At 42.5% G+C, this 15,998-nt stretch overlaps 1 pseudogene; it reads left to right on the forward strand.

Annotated features, from left to right (window-relative positions):
* Positions 1-1,296: 1,296 nt before the first annotated feature.
* LOC104303258 (uncharacterized) lies at positions 1,297-15,669 on the forward strand (annotated as a pseudogene).
* The last annotated feature ends 329 nt before the right edge of the window (positions 15,670-15,998 follow it).

Raw genomic sequence — 15,998 nt, forward strand, 5'->3', positions numbered from 1 at the left:
TTTCTGACCTTTCTCAGTTCCATTGTGTTGCTGCTGCTTACTTTTGCCTCTGCAGCAGATCCTGGGGGCTGCAAGAGGCCTCATGGCACGGGCAGGGCAGGGACCTGTGCCACTGACCCAGCCAGGGAGCAGACTTGCCAAGGAGTCATTCAGCCATTCATATTAGGGGTAAGCAGCTGAGCTGTATTTTGAAGACACAGGAGTGGTATTTTCACCCTACTGTGATGTGTTGGTAGGCCTTGCTATGCTGTACTGCCACCTTTTCTATTTTTCTTTCATGGTTCATAAACTCTTGTGTGTAACATGAAGGTACAGCATTTGCATGACCCTTTTCATCCAAGACTTGTAAAGCAGTACTAGAAAGCTGTAACCAAAAACTGGAACAGACAAGTTGAAATAACCACTTCATGTCAAAGGATTAGAGCCATGGTTTCCTAATGTTCTTCTCTGTGGTCTGACCATCACATGGACTGCTGGCTGCTGATGTGAAATTTTTTTGATGTATCCAGCACTCTACTACCAAATTAGATTGAACAAGAATCTGTGAGAGCCTTGTGGCTGTCTGGCTGAATGGTACCTGGAAAAAAGTCAAAGAAAGCCTTAAAGGTTCACTCAGTTTAAATTTGTAGGCAGAAGGATTTCAGCAATAACTGTAATTTTGCTGTAAAGGTGACTTGCAAATAATAAAGGGTTTGCAAATCCGTCTTGCTAATTAAGAAAGGACAAATAGATTTAATGAAACCCCCAAACAGATATGGCAAAATGCTGTCACTAATAGTTGTGTCCAGTGTCCCTTGAAGGATCTAGCTGTTGCTTATTTGAAGTTCTCTGAATACCAGGAAAATGCATAACATATTCCTTTTTTGAAACAAAGTTTCCTTTCTCCTGATACTTCGTCTCTATAGTTGCATAAATATTATAAACACCCCCAAACAAATAAAAGCAACGTGCTGTATATGCATGGCTCCATTTGATGTTTCAGTCTTTACTGATTCATTGGCAAAAAGTGGGGAAAAAAAAGATGTTCCTTACCAAATTTCCAATTATTTATCCATAACGTGAAAGACATAAAAAAGGACAGAAGGTATTTTTCCTTCTGGCTGCCAACTTCAATCTCAGATAACTTCTTTTCAAACAACTCACTTGCAAACAACAGCTGGGTGAAAAGCAGACTGGAGAAAGATAGACAGTGGCTCATATGCACAGTGCCTGCATTAGAAATACTTTTTTGGGCTGAGAACTTGGGCATAAAATGATGACATATACGCTATATTCCGGGTGTGTGTTACTGGAAAGATGGTACTAACACACATGAATCTTCAAGGTAAAAGAATGATGCTTAGTTTCAAATTACGAGGAATTAGGTCTTGATAGAGCACTTCCAAGCGAGTTAAAATCAGAGTATATTATTATTGTACACAAACATCAACTGCAGAACAACATCTTAGTGGTGGTGGTGGGTTTTGTTGTTTTTGTTGTTTTTTGTTTTTTTAAAATTAACCTCCCCCCCACCTGCCATTTGAGACTGGAGCTCCTTAACTGCTGCACAGTGGCATCATTTTAACAGAGAAGATCACAAATATGCATTTACTCCATCCTGCTTTTGATCTGAACACACTACAGACACATGGCTGAAAGTGTGTGTCAGTGAGTCTTGCCATGTTTCAGAAATGTGCACCATGCACTGGAGCATCACTGTTGGATTCAAAGGCCAAATGCCACCACAGGTGTGCCTGTAGGTGGAGGTCCACAAGATTCATGTTCCCTATTGCTGGTGTTATACATGGGCAAAATATCCCCAATACTGAAACTATCCCTCCAGATCTTTGCTCAAGCATTGGGCAAGGAGCATAGTGGAGCAAGGCAGTGGTGGGACAGTCACTCTGACTTCTGCTGCCTTCTGCCCTGCTGGGCATTTTCCAGGCCTTTGTCATGGTGGACCCAGGCTACTTGCCTCACTTCTGGTCACACGGATACTGCAGGTGTCTTTCGTGGTCTGTGTCTCAGCAGCCCTAGCCAACTTCTCTGCTGGGCTTGGGAACGCTGCTGACTCTGCCTGGTAGCTCTTCAGGGAGAGGTGTGAACTCCTTGGTGACCTCTGCCTCTCTCTGATGCCAACAATCCCAAAGAAAATCTGGAATGGGGAGGTTTACATTTAAAGTTTTCTTGAAGCCACTAATTGCTTGAAGGGTTTATATAATGCAGTGCATATGGTGGCAGGAGAGAGAGCATGAAGACCTGGGGAAGCCCTTTTACTCTGTGCTTCTGTTTTTGCAAGCACCATCTCACAATGACCTCACCACAACCCAGATGTTTACTCAGTGTCAGAGGCCAACAGACATGCCTTTGTATCATAGGATGGTGGCTTGTTTCTACTGATTTTAATTCTTTAAACTCTTGCTACTGCATGATCATATTCAGCTCCAATCCAGGAACTGAGGAAAAGTTTAAGGAAGGAATTTTTTTTCTCTTTCAGGAAATGCTTGTGAAGATACTTCAATTCAACTACTTCAGCTCAAAAAGAAACAAGATCATTTGGGTAGGAATATTTTCATCCATTGTCTGAAGATCATGTCTGAACAAAACACATGAAACAGGAAGCCAGCTGTCATTTCAACAGGGTGGATGAACACAAAAACAGAGCCAGACATGCCTGGTGTTGAATGCTAGCTCAAGCACTACCCTGGTATGACTTTGGCAAAGTCATTCAGCATCTTTGTTGCTGTTTCCAGATTGCTCAGAACAAGGTAATAATTCTCATCTTCTGCAAAATTATTGTGAGGTAATTAATTAATCTGTGTAAGACACTTCAAAGATTAAATTATTATTACTATTATTATTAATTTTATAAATTCCCAACATGGTACAGATGACTTTCATCCATTACTTAGAACCTCTTTGATCTAAATAACATAGTTGTAGTATTAGAAACTGAAAGAGCAACTTCAGACGCAACCTTAGAGGTGAAGTGTCCTATTTCTCTCAACATCCCCAGCCTGTTTTGTAGTTATAATAGTTGAAAGTTAGTTAAGAGTATGTTCCAAACACATTTTACTGCCTGTCCTTTTGAAACTGTGTGCAATGAAGCAAATACATACCAGGCAGATAATCTTAGTGTTCTCAGACTGGAATTACCACTGCACTTAAATGCTGTGTATTGGTCAACAGCTAGCATCTTCCAAGCTGATTGCAGTTCTGTGCTCCCTGAAAGAAGTCTGGATGACAAAAAAGAAAAACTGCATAGGCTATCCAAGTGGGTAGAGCATGAATGTGACATTGGATGATGTCGGATGTAAGTGATTGCTAGTATCAGCAAGTCATTGCCCATAGAAGTTAGAAAGCTGTTTCTACTAATACTCGCATCTTTTGGGGGGAAATATTCTCTTTGTTCTGTGTATGTTTTCACATTCTGCTTTCCCTTTGAAAGTGGCAAATGAGTCACATGTTACCATTTGCAGCATTTATGAGGTATGTCATTTGGAGTTTGTTTTGAGAATTAGGTGTGTATAGCTGGCAGTGGAGGGACAAGGGTTTATGAGAAGTAGAATATGAAATACCAGAGGTTGAAAATCTCTCATCTGTGAGGTTCAGTGGAAACAATACCAAATGCATGTTGTCCTTGACATTTAGAGAAATAATCCTATCACCTGCTCAAAAGCTTTCTATTCTGTTACCTAAGGGAAGCCAAGAACCTAGCCCTAAATATCCAAGACTTTATATCCATTGTTAGTGACTGCATCCACAACACCAGGAGTGCTAACGTGACTGGGAATTTGGGCTGCCTTTCTGTGCTGCTGCTGTTCCCATCAGAGCTACAGGGCTCATTATGTGCTGCTGTGACTTACCAGCATTATATCTCAGAGGCCTATCCCTGAGATCACAAGGGCCATACTGTAGCTGCATTGCCTTTGACTTAGAAATATATCTGTAGACCTTTCTGAGCCTTAGCTGTACTGTCCTTTCCTTTCAGAAGGGGAGAGGTGCCTGAGTTGTTTCCCTTTTCCTTTGAATTTGAATGCCACTCTTCCAGCATGTTCAGTGCAGAAAACACACTTCTCAGAAATATGTCTGGTAATACCCAGTTCAATGCACTCCAGCATATTTATTGGAGTCTATTAGGAATTCTCTAAAAGCCTTCAGCGTCTTAATGTGGGGTGGAGTGCTTGCTATGTTTAGTTCTCAACTGTGAAGCTAACATTCAGTATAATGCAGGCCTTTGAGCAAAGATTTTGTTCTTTTTCATGGTGATGTGTTGGTATCTATATCTGCACATCTGTAGACTTCACAGTTGCCTTTCTACCTTCCATTTAGGAAGAAGAAACTAGATGAGTTTCTCATGGACCTGCTCTTCTATCTTTTTACACAGAAAAAAAATTGCCCTGGAAAAGAAACACAAATCTTTGATTTTGTGAGTGCAATACTTTAGGGGTGCACAGAGCTTGCCCCAACAAATCTCAAATCATAAGGCAATCTTTTGTGTCAGAATCTCGATTCTGCATATGAGCAAGGCCCAACTCATGTACAGAATACTAAGGTGAAAACCCCCTTGGTTTCACCATTTACCTCTTGTGTCCTGTTGGCCTCTATGCTCTCCAGGACATAGCCTTCTCTGATTATGTAAAGAGATTTTCTGGGAGGATTTGAACCCACTTCCCCCCAGCCTTACAGGCATGCACTGTTAACATGGCATGGCATCACTGCAGGCTCCTTTTCAAGATGGTTGTTGTATCCAGTCCTGCTGCAATGGGGTCATAAAATAATTTGTCTCCTCAAGGTAATGCTCTAATTTGAATAAATCATTGCTACCACCTCCAATGTCAAATCTACGTGAGTGCCCTGAATCAAATTACCACCCCTTAATGCCATTTCCCAACAGTAACCTGAGTATCCAGTCATTTCTGCTTGCAATACAGAGCAGCAAGTAGTTGTGACCAAGTCTTTTGGATGTTAGTTTGTACTGTGGGTCACATGGCATTAAGACTTCATTTCTAAGTACTTTGCAAAGCAGGTTCAGATGACTCTTAGGTGCTAGGAACATGTTACAACAGGAGGAAAATGTGCTAGGAAAGCAATTCCCAAGTAAGGGTGTGTGACCACATTTGCTACCTTGCAGAGTGGAAGTGGGGATGCCAGGGAAATAGTTTAAGAGTTGCTGTGTTGGAGGGTTGTATGCCTTGGGAGAGTGTTGCAGAGTTACAGACCATGATTGTTAGAAACTGCAGTGACTTTCTGGAGTATATAATAGTCTCCAATAATTAATTGACTTACTTAATGATTACTTATGTCTCAGTTCATGAAAATCTAATATAAAGAGGGGCTAATTTACCTGGATTGAAGAAAAGACTATTGGAGGATTGGTGGCCTCAAGAAATTGCTTTGTTTTACATCCATGGGTTGACAGATGGTTCTTTCATTGTACAAGGAATAATTAATAAATAAACCCATCAGCATAATTCCATACACAAAGATTATAGATTCAGTTGTGGTGCTCTGGGCTGCAATTTACAAAATGATCCCCTTTTTCTTGGCTGGTAAAGGACAAGGAGGCCACTCCATGGGTCATGACACCTTAATATGGCTCATACCATCTGCTGGTGTAGCAAGTACAGAAACAGACTGAAACAAAAAGGAGTTTGGATGTATTGCAATATAGGGTTATGTCTCCTGCATCAAGGGGGCTCTGGTTAATAGTTGCCAGCTTTTAAGTGCTGGACAAGACCTGTCAGGAGAGATTTTTCAGTGTGTTCTGCTGTGCAGTGCCCCTAAATTAAGTCCTGCCTTTTGGTGGGTAACATATACTGATTCTCCACTTCTACAATACTGTTTTATTTAGGTTCATTATCTCCCCTGAAGAGAAGTGGCTTGTTTGTCAGGATTGCCCAGATGCAGTGTTAGCATTAGAAAAGCTAAAAGAAGAGGCACTTAGCATGCAGAAGCAGGAATTCAGGATATTGATCTACTGAAGTATAAAGACAAGGAGGGAAAATAGAATTACAAAATACAATTTCAGCTCCTGTTTGGTGTTGAAGTTCATCCTTAATTGTTTTAACATCTTAGATGATTTGGAGGAGCAGGGAGACATTACAGTGTGAAGAGCTTTCTGATACTGCTTCTTCTTTCAAATCCTCCCATTTTCTCTGTTACCCGCCTGGTCTAGTTCCAGACTTGGTATGTGCTATATTTCAGATCAAATGTAGCAAGGACTGTCTTTCCCCTCCTGGGGAGGAAAGTTTTGGAATGGTTTTCTGCTAGGAAGTAGTGGAAGCAGGCAAGAAAATGTTTTGTTGTTTTTTTTTTTTTTCAGAAGATGGAGATCTGCGAGCTTGTGAGAGGGATTTTGTAACTACAAAATGGAATCATAATGATATAAAATTACACTTGAGATAATGATCATTGGGTTTGTGATATGGTGATGTGTTTGAGAGAATACGAAAGAAGATTGCGTAGCCATTTGTTTTCCTATATCTGCCCCACATAAATCCCATGCTCAGGCCTGTTGCTAGTGGCCTGCCCAGGAATAAAATCCCTCCTCCTTCATCCAAGATATAATTTAGTTTCAGAGGGTTTTTTGCTTTCCTGTGTAGTACTGGCTATGTGCTACGAGTAGAGACACACTGGAGGCAAGACATGCTGATACCATTTCATGTTCTCAGAAGTGATACCTATAATTTGCTCCCAGTTAAACCGACAGACAGATAACTTGGAGACAGGGCTTGGTGACCCACCTAGTCCTTTATCAGCCTCCTGTTCCTATATGACAGACACATCCAATGGTTGTGCAGTCCTTCAGCTGATGTTGTAGATCTTTTGATAACCTAGTAACAGAAGCAAAGATGGCTATTCCTGCTCCTAGTTGCTGTGTTTGGGGGTTCCTGCCATCTGTGTTGCCTCTGAGAGATGCCTAAGTCATCCTTATGTCTATTTTTGTCCACAGAGTGCCTGACAGTCTGAATAATTCCTCTACTGTCTTGAACCTACACCATATAGAAGTATTGATGTCCACAGTGCCTTAAGAGAACATCTAAGACTATCCTGGCTTCAGAAGTCATTGCTTCTGTGCATTAAAATTTCTTTGGAAAAGAAAGTGTTGGAAGGGGTTCCTCTCAGAGAAAATAAGGATGAAACTTTGGCTTCCTGTGAATTTGTCTTCTGTTGATGTCTTGCTGATTCTTTGTAAATCCAAGACTGAGGCTTTCCTGTTGTTTTTTTTTCTTAGGTTCTGGGAGATCTTGTAACTAACTTCAAAAACAACCACCCAGTTTTCCAAAGCAGCAGGCATGAGGCATTCCCCCACTGGAGACAGTAGGCAAGTATTCACCTCTGAAATATGTGACTCTGAGAACAAAAACTCAGCAGTGGTGGATGACACATGAATGGAACAAGGGTTATTATTTCTGTCCTGCTTTTTCTTTTCTCTTTAGTTTCTGTCTGTTTCTGCTTCCAACCCTTTAATATCTTTTGAGTAAAATCTGGTGAGTTTTATTAGCAATTATCATTGAGAAGCCCAGAGTAATTGCCCTAATTTATTAAAGGTGGGTTGTGTAGGAAGCTTTTGAGCTGGAGGCCATCAGTGACAGGACAGATAAAACCAGCTCTCCCAAGTGTGAAAAGAGGTTGGTAACTTTAGGTCGGCAGTGCTCCCAGGCACCGGCAGACAGTCAGGTGGATTACAGGGGAAGCAGAGGAAATAGAAAGCTCTTTGGTTTGGCATTTCCTTAGTGTTTGATCTGAACTGGTTTAAAATACAGGCTTGCAGTGTCAGCCATTCCTGTTTAGAGGCGGTCCTAAATGTGCCTTTTTGAAGAGGAGTAAGTACTGCCTCTGGATGAGCCAGACCCACCGCTCCAGGCTGCCCAGTGACAGAGCCTGCACCTCGAGATATCTGCATCCACCTCCAGGGCTTTTATGCAGGCTGCAGAGAAGGTTCACAAGCTATGCAGGATCAAAGACAGCAACCTCATGGGATGTGGGCATGCAGCCAAGACAGGCTGGAAGTGTCTGAACATAGCCTTGCTACAAGAGGGGTTCCCTGACTGTGATATAACACAGCACATTGGTTTGTATGCCTCAAACCCACACTTCTCAGGAGCAATCAGTCTTTCTAGCATCCCTTCTGTTCAGAGCTCCTTTCCTGAAAACTTTTTTCCTTTTTTTCTTTTAAACAGGACTATGATATTTTTAGAGAAGAAGAAAATGGATGATGTGTTGGTTAAGTTAGCAGTGACCAGGATTCACCTTGCTAAGGTGTACTGTAACCTTGTCCTTGGATGAGGCATGGCACAGCAACTTCACATGCCTCGTGGAAGGTAAGCCAGTCCCTTCCGGGGGCTCTTACTATGTCAAGTGCCACAGCAGCTCAGGGCCAGGGCCTCTGTTGAGTGACACAAGAGTGAGCCCAGGGTAATAAATATCTTGTGAGCCAAGAAGTCACAGAGGGCTAAGGGACCATGAGACAGAGAAATGTCCTGATCTCCCTGAAGCTCTATCTCATCTCATAACAAATTCCCGAAGCATTTTTGATGAGCTGTTGCCAGCTGATTTGGCCACAATGAATTGCAGCAGAGCTCTGGATGCCAGATTGGAAAGCTCTGGCCCAGGTATGCAGAAGTCTTGCTAGATAAGCAGGAAACCTTCCTTAATGGATTCAGCATGAAGTCAGCAGGGCAAAAATCAGTGTCAGTCCTGGGTCTTACCACTGCCATTTTCACTTAACTAAATCTTGAAAGCAAACGTTTGTTTATGTACTTGCTGGTTGCCACTGATATCTACATAAATTTTTCTCTTGCCAAGTCTCAGATGGCATAAGACAAGTCTAGCATGTGAAAGAGACCATGTTGCTGAAGTAAAGGGAGTAGAGACAAGAGGTTGTGCTTGGGCACTGAAAGTGTAGGACTCCTGAGCAGGGAAGACAGTGCATACCTTTTCCAGAGTGGTACAGACCAACAGCTCTTCAGGTGTGATGGTCCCAGCAATGAACTGAAAGGGGAGAGAAACCCACAGTGGGAATTTAAAAAGAAACTGAAGAAGACAAGAGAGGGTAGGAGAGTGTTTGCAAAGGCAGAGAAACCAAGGGAATGATGATGACAAAGAAAGGGGAGTTTTAACAGGAGATGAAGGTGGTGTGCTTTAACCCTGGCTGGCAACAAAGCACCACAAAAAGTGGTTAGTGGAAAAAGAACCTAATGAAAGAGATCATACACCATTCTAGTGTTATGGACTCTTTCCTCAATCATACGTGTTCCTTCACAGTGTTTCCTTTCCCTGGAAGTAAAAAGTTGCTGGCAGTCCCCACCCACTACCTCAGTCTCATTGGATCTTCTCAGAGCAGTTTCAGACAAGTTTTTTCAGTCAGTTGGTGTGAAACTGCTGCCACTCCCCTAGCAGAGTCACATTCACCTGCCTTCCTGCAACACAGGCAGCCTTGCTCCTGGCTGGGGTGGGGGAACCTGCATTTCCTTCTAATCAAGAGGAGAGGGTAACCAGTGGAAATGATGGACTCAAAAGAGAGCTGAAATTGCTATCCTAACAGGGCTTTTATTTGTGCATTCCACGAGGTGCTGGACCCTGTGAATTAAGAATGTGTTCCCTCTGCATCCTGGCACATCAGCATTTCACTGGGCGCTCCTTTGTGTGCCAAATCCCTGGTCCCAGATTCCTGCTGAAGAGAGACATCCTCTTAAACTTCTCACTGATTGGAAAGGGAGGGCTATGACAGCAATTATTTCTGTTGGGTGTCCCTAATGTCTGCTCTTATGTGACTCTGTTGGAGAAACATTGCAGAAAGTGACTTAAATTAAAAAAAATTTGATACAGCTGGATAAAGCAGTCTGTTGTATACCCAGCTAGTTAGCTGTGCTTCCTCTGCACTCACTCATATGGTCTGGTGGATGGAATGTGCAGGATTGAAACAAGTAAGAAATGTTGTGGCAAAACCCCACCAGCATGGGAGTGACAGCTGAAACAAGAAACTGTGCTCTTTAATATTCCATCACAGCAAGGGTTAGAGGCTGGCAGTGGGTTGGCATGCTGGTGTCCAGGCTGGGAAAACACAAAGGCTAGAAAGAAGCTGAGTCTTAAAGCCTGCATGATGTAAGGTGCTGTATGAAGAGAGACCTCACTGAGTTACTCATAGCAGGGCGGCGGTAGCTGACTACATCTGACTTCAGAATTAGGCTAATGGTGAGTGTGTTATAAAATACAGCACTGCCCCCACACCATACTGCAATTATATAAATACAGCCTTTCCCAGACTGACTCAGTTTAGCCTTAAATGTTATCTTAAACCTCCCAGACCATTAAATGAACTGCCAGATGCAAGAGCTAAGGGGATAGAAATTGTAAAAGATGGTTAGGAATTTTTATGGTTTTGGATGCAACAGCTCCTTTGCCAAAATAGAAACTGTGGGGAGGGTTACTTCTGGTGATTATTTATTTTTTTTTTAACCTGAAAAATATTTAGATTAAAAAGTTGAGAAACTATTGATAATGTACCACCCCCAGTTTTACTATATTTTCTTATAATTCAGTGATGGGGTCATGATGGTGTTGAAGCTTTTGATTTTCACTTGAATTCACCATAGCAACATGTTAATGAAATCTCATACTCTATCGGTAAACTTCTTTCCTTTCCAATCTGCCAAACACCTGTGTGTTCATGTGGAATTACTGATTTTTCACTGTAAAGGTTTTCCCTGGATTTTTAAAAAGGGAGCCTTAGCTGGAGAACCTCTTCATCTTAACAATTTACATGATTTGTAAAATGCAGTATTAAAAGTCTATCCTGATAGTATCCCAGACTGGAATTTGAGAGACTTCCTCTAGACCTGTTATTTGTGCGTGTTAGCATTAGTTCTTTTGCGCCTCCAACGCTGAGGAAGGAATAGGTGTGTCTGGCTTTCTCCTTTTAAGTTGATGAGGATTGTGCAACCTTTTTGTGGTGCCAGTTTCCTTATGGGCATTGGTCATAATAGGAAAAATACAGAGTGTTCCCAAAGGTGCATGCAGCAATGGTGCAAACACAGTCAATTCAGCCCTTACTGATCCTTGAAGATGGCTTGATCTGTGGATAATTCCACTCACAGCTGCAGTGGAGAGAGCTGATAGATGGCACAGGAAGCATTTATTCCTCACATGCCTCTATGAACACAGGTTCTTACAGATGTCTTGTGCCCCAGCCCCGTGCTTACTGCACTGTCTGCCCTTGGCTGTGCTGTTGTGTTTTAGGCATGCAATTATCCTCCTCAAAGCTCTGAGAAATTCATATTACTATAGTACTAGAAGGCTTGATGCATTTTGTTTACTCTCTCACATTTCTTACAAGTCCTGTCCTGAAGCTTATTGCAAGTTTGATAGTTTCCTGACCCTTTCTCTGTTTTTGTGGGCTGCCCAGGGGAATTGTGGCATCTCCCTCTCTGGAAATAGTCAAGACCTGCCTGCATGAGTTCCTGTGTCACTTGGTATAGGTGATCCTGCTTTGGCAGGGGGATTGGACTAGATCATTTCTCAAGGTCCCTTCCAGCCCCTAACATTCTGGGATTTTGTGATTCTGTAATTAGCAACTCTGCTCTAGACATGGGAGATGCCTCCTAGTTCAACACTTATTTTAGGAGTCTTCACTTCAAGCAGGTGTCTTGGCTTAATACCTTACAAGAGAAGAAAGCACTTGGAGAAAGAAGGATGGAGACCCCTGGCCATAATTTTATTAGCATTATTTTCTGTTGCTGGCCTCTACGTAGTTCTTTTTTGCTAAACTAGGGACTGAATGGGCTGAGGTCAGTTTAGGCTTCTCTGCTGTGGTACTCTGAAGTCAGAATACTGTGGTTAATCAGAAATCATAAGGAATCAAAAGCATCAGGGCTGCTCTGGGAGTTGTGCTTTGGCAAACAGCCATTCCGTGCTTGCAATCAACCTTCTTTTCCTTTGTACGATATGTGAAGTGTCAGCAGGATTACAGCTGATGGGGGCCAGGCAGGGAGATATATGGTCTTCCTGATCAAAAAAACCCCCACAAATCCAAAAATCAGTCAATAGAAATCAGAAGATGGTAAATAGAGCTATAAAGATGAAAGGTGTTATCCTTATGGTCTGCTCTGCATTGATGTTTCTGAGGAGATGGCAGCTGGGTATACCCTCGATGTGTGAAACCCTTGATGTTATTAGAAAGATAAAGGACAGGTCAGGAGTTGGTGAAGTGATGCAGAGACAGGGTTTTCTGTGCATCTGGCAAGACCAAGCTAGATCTGTGGGGATCTGTAGGCTATCAGGGAAAACTTGTTTAAATTTCCATGAGGGTGAGCTGCACCATCTCCAAGAGAAATGAGTGGCTGCTGGGATGTGTGCAATTCTCTCTACTTTAATGGCTGTTTCTGTTGATGGCTTTGTGTGAGAATCCCTGGGCTCAAGTGGATGTTGAGAGCATCTCTCAGGCTTCCACTGGACAAATTGCTGCTTCTTTAACAAAGGCCCTTTGTAATTCTTGGGCATGTTTTACATTTCTTCTTGGGGATACATCAGGCATCTCTTTCCTGGTTTTCAAGTTTATTGTCTCAGCATTGGCCTGGCTTTGTGCCCCTGCTAACTCTCCTTGTTGCTCTTCCAGTGATGTCAGGAAGAGTTTTTTAATTGACTTCAGTGGGAACTGGGTTAGATCAGTGCTGACCACTTTCGAGGGGCCCATGCAGAGAGCTCAGACTAGATAGCCTAGCAGGGGAGCCTCACCCACTCATCACAACCAGCTTTGCTTTCTGTCAGATTTAATTAACTGCGCCATACAGTATTTTGCATTTTCTCCTTCTGAGGCAGTGCAGAAGTCCTATCTTTCTCTTGGATGTGGGTCTTCACATGCTAATAATGAGTATCTACCAGCAACAGCTTTATTGCCCTGGTTAAATGCCAGCTTGGCATAGCCCCATGAGCCACATTCAATGCTCTGTTCAGAGAACTGAAAAGATGACTGCTGCTATTAATTTTGTGCTCTTGTTCACTGCCTGAGGAGACAAACATTGTTGCAGAAAGATTGGAGCTTCTTTGAGGTAAGAAAGACACAAAGATAAATGGAGTGTTTGACTGAGCGTCAGTCCAGAGAACATCTCTCCTTTGCCTTTCTAAAGGTTCCTTTGTAGTTCTCCAATAGTTTACTTGTAAGGCAGAGTACCTAGAATAAAAAGTTTACCTCTAGGGCCTAGATGTCTTTGTAAAATACCATCTCTTTGCCCTTCAGCCCAAGTCTTTTCCCCTTAGAGCTCTTAGCTGGGGAGTTTCAGTCCCTCTGTGACTCTCAGACATCAGGCAGTTCTCACCACATCCTGAGGTCCCTCTGGGGAGTCTGGTATATAGATTTCTTCTTATTATTGGCCTCATAGTTTCATCTCTGTAGTTAAGAAATTTTACAGCCTTCTGTTATTTCCATTGCCCTTGGTGACATTTTTAGATGCTAATAAGCTCTTCTAGCCTGCAACATACAGCTCTGTCAGCCATGTATAAGACTCACAATGTATCAGGGCATCAGCAAATTAATACAAAACAGCTGGGCCCCAGTTATACTTTGTACTTAATAAACTAGGAAGCCTCTCCTTGAAATAGGGGAACAGTGGATTCAGTTCCAAGGATACACAGCAATTCCAGTGATGCCATATTTTCAAGAACAGATTTAGTAGAGATTTGATTCTCTGGGATTTGGTTCAGTTTATGCCAGGGATCACAAATGTGAAAGAGGAGAGACAGGAAAAATATTGACTTGCAGAAACCAGGAGACAGAACAGCTGATGCAAATACAGTGTGACTGCCACATCTGAGGTACACATCTGATGCATGGTGAGTATTTAGGGAACCTGACCAGTCTGACTATGCTGAGGTAGCACCTGTATTTGTTTTCTTTCAAGAAAAGTCCATGCCAAGCATCCTTCCATAAACAGTGTGGTTCACCACTGCTTGCCAGTGATCAGCATGCTGCTGCCTTTACTGAAAGAGTGCTCAATACCTCTCCCAGAACCACTTCTGTCAGGGCACAGACCCTCAACCTTGTAAGTGTGATGGCTTGATGGACTTTTCTGAATTGTTCACTACCAAGTAAGGGGCTATTTTTGAGCATGTGTGGTTGTGCTGTGAGCAAGGATATTGGTTAGCTAGCTCTTCCTCACTGGGAGAGAGGCCATTGGACATGGGAATTAGAGAGGAACAGGAGTGTAGGTCTAGAGAGACCGGAGCAGCCTGAAATTTGCAGAGGCAATACTTTTCCCTAACCAGTGGCAAAGCAGCTACTGTCCATTGTAGCACTTTGTTAAATCTCAACATTTTCTGGGGAAATGAAACTAGTTTAACATAAATTTTAATAGAAATTAATCCAAACTTCTCAAAGTCAAAATGGGATATTTAATTTTTCCCCTTCTCTTGATTCGTTCCAGTTTCTTATTTCTTGTTGACTTCTAGTTTTCAATAGCATTCTAATCAGACATCACTGATGTACTTTATTCTGAAAAAAGTAATTTTGCTACTGCATTGTACTTGTAAAATACAATTTCATTTGTAATAGAATCATAGTATTGTTAGGGTTGGAAGGGACCTCAAGGATCATCTAGTTCCAACCCCCCTGCCATGGCCAGGGACCCCTCACACTAGATCAGGTTGCTCAGAGCCACATCCAGCCTGGCCTTGAAAACCTTCAGGGATGAGGCTTCTACCATCTTCCTGGGCAACCTGTTCCAGTGTCTCACCACCCTCATGGTGAAGAACTTCTTCCTAAAATCCAATCTGAATCTACCCATCTCAAGTTTTTTGGTTTTTTTTTCCATTCCCCCTACTCTTATCACTACCTGACACCCTAAAACATCCCTCCCCAGCTTTCTTGTAGGCCCCCTTCAGATACTGGAAGTCCCCAGAAATAGGACCTTTCCTTCTGATTCCTGATAAAACCAAAATCTTTCAAGCCTGGATGTTCCAGGAATTGCATTTCCCATCCAGTCATGGTTAAGAGCAGTGTCAGTTCAGTACTTTTTAATATAACAACTCATTTAAACATGCCCAGTCAGTTCTGCTTTGTTTAAGTGTATGAAAGGCTCCTTGTAAGACTTCCTCTCATAAGTCTCTGTGTAGAAATGAGAATTTGAGAAGTGCCTAAATTTGTCTGGATCTTCAGAGTTCTGGCAATCTAATGAATGCTACATCACTGTGCATGCAAAATCCTTGAACACATCTACAGGACATGACCAGTGAGTCCAGTATTTCTTAAGAACTGCATTTGCTACAAGGGCACATGTAATTGTTTGGTGCGTGTTTTGGAAGCTGAGTGCGTCCTGATCACCTTGGCTGTATAGCTCACGGACACGGTCCTGTAATTCATATGCAAACTTTCTAGGGAGCGCTGAGCTTCACGTGGATGTAGGCGATCTGTGTTGTGTGCTTGCATGCTCCAGACAGACACATGACATGGTGTGCGAGGTGCTGAGGGTATAAACATGGTGATTTGTTTTACCCTGGGGGAGAGCAGAGCTTATCTGCTAAAGGATGCAAGGTTCCTTGCTGCTTTACCTAGGAAACATTAGAAATCTGTTGGACTTTCTCCTGTTTTCCCTGCTTCATTGTAGCAAGCAGATTAACATGATGTTTTCTAGCAGAGTGGGTATCATGGGAGCTCATTGTAGTGAGTTAAAAATCTCTTATGAGCGTGACTGATGGGACGATGGAGGGGTAGGAGTAGGAGGAAGAATAAGAACAAAGAAGAATGAGTGGTTTCTCCATCCTGACACATGACCTCAGTTTGTCACCTCTAATAAGCCCCCAAAACAGGCTTAGCAGTTTGAGCACTGGGCTCTCAGGTGTAATGGCAGAAGGTGACTGTAATCAGAGCAACTGGCAGAAGTGGTGTCTGTGTTGGGTGGCATGGTTTCACATTGCTAAGTAAATCACTTGGAAATTGCAGCTTAAGAAGCCTAAGTCATTTGCCAGAGATAGGGTAGTTCAGCACACAAGGGCCTGGACTGTGTAACTGGGTGCCTGGACTA

This window comes from Dryobates pubescens, chromosome 5 (assembly GCF_014839835.1).
Source record: "Dryobates pubescens isolate bDryPub1 chromosome 5, bDryPub1.pri, whole genome shotgun sequence".
In the NCBI taxonomy this organism is placed as follows: domain Eukaryota; kingdom Metazoa; phylum Chordata; class Aves; order Piciformes; family Picidae; genus Dryobates; species Dryobates pubescens.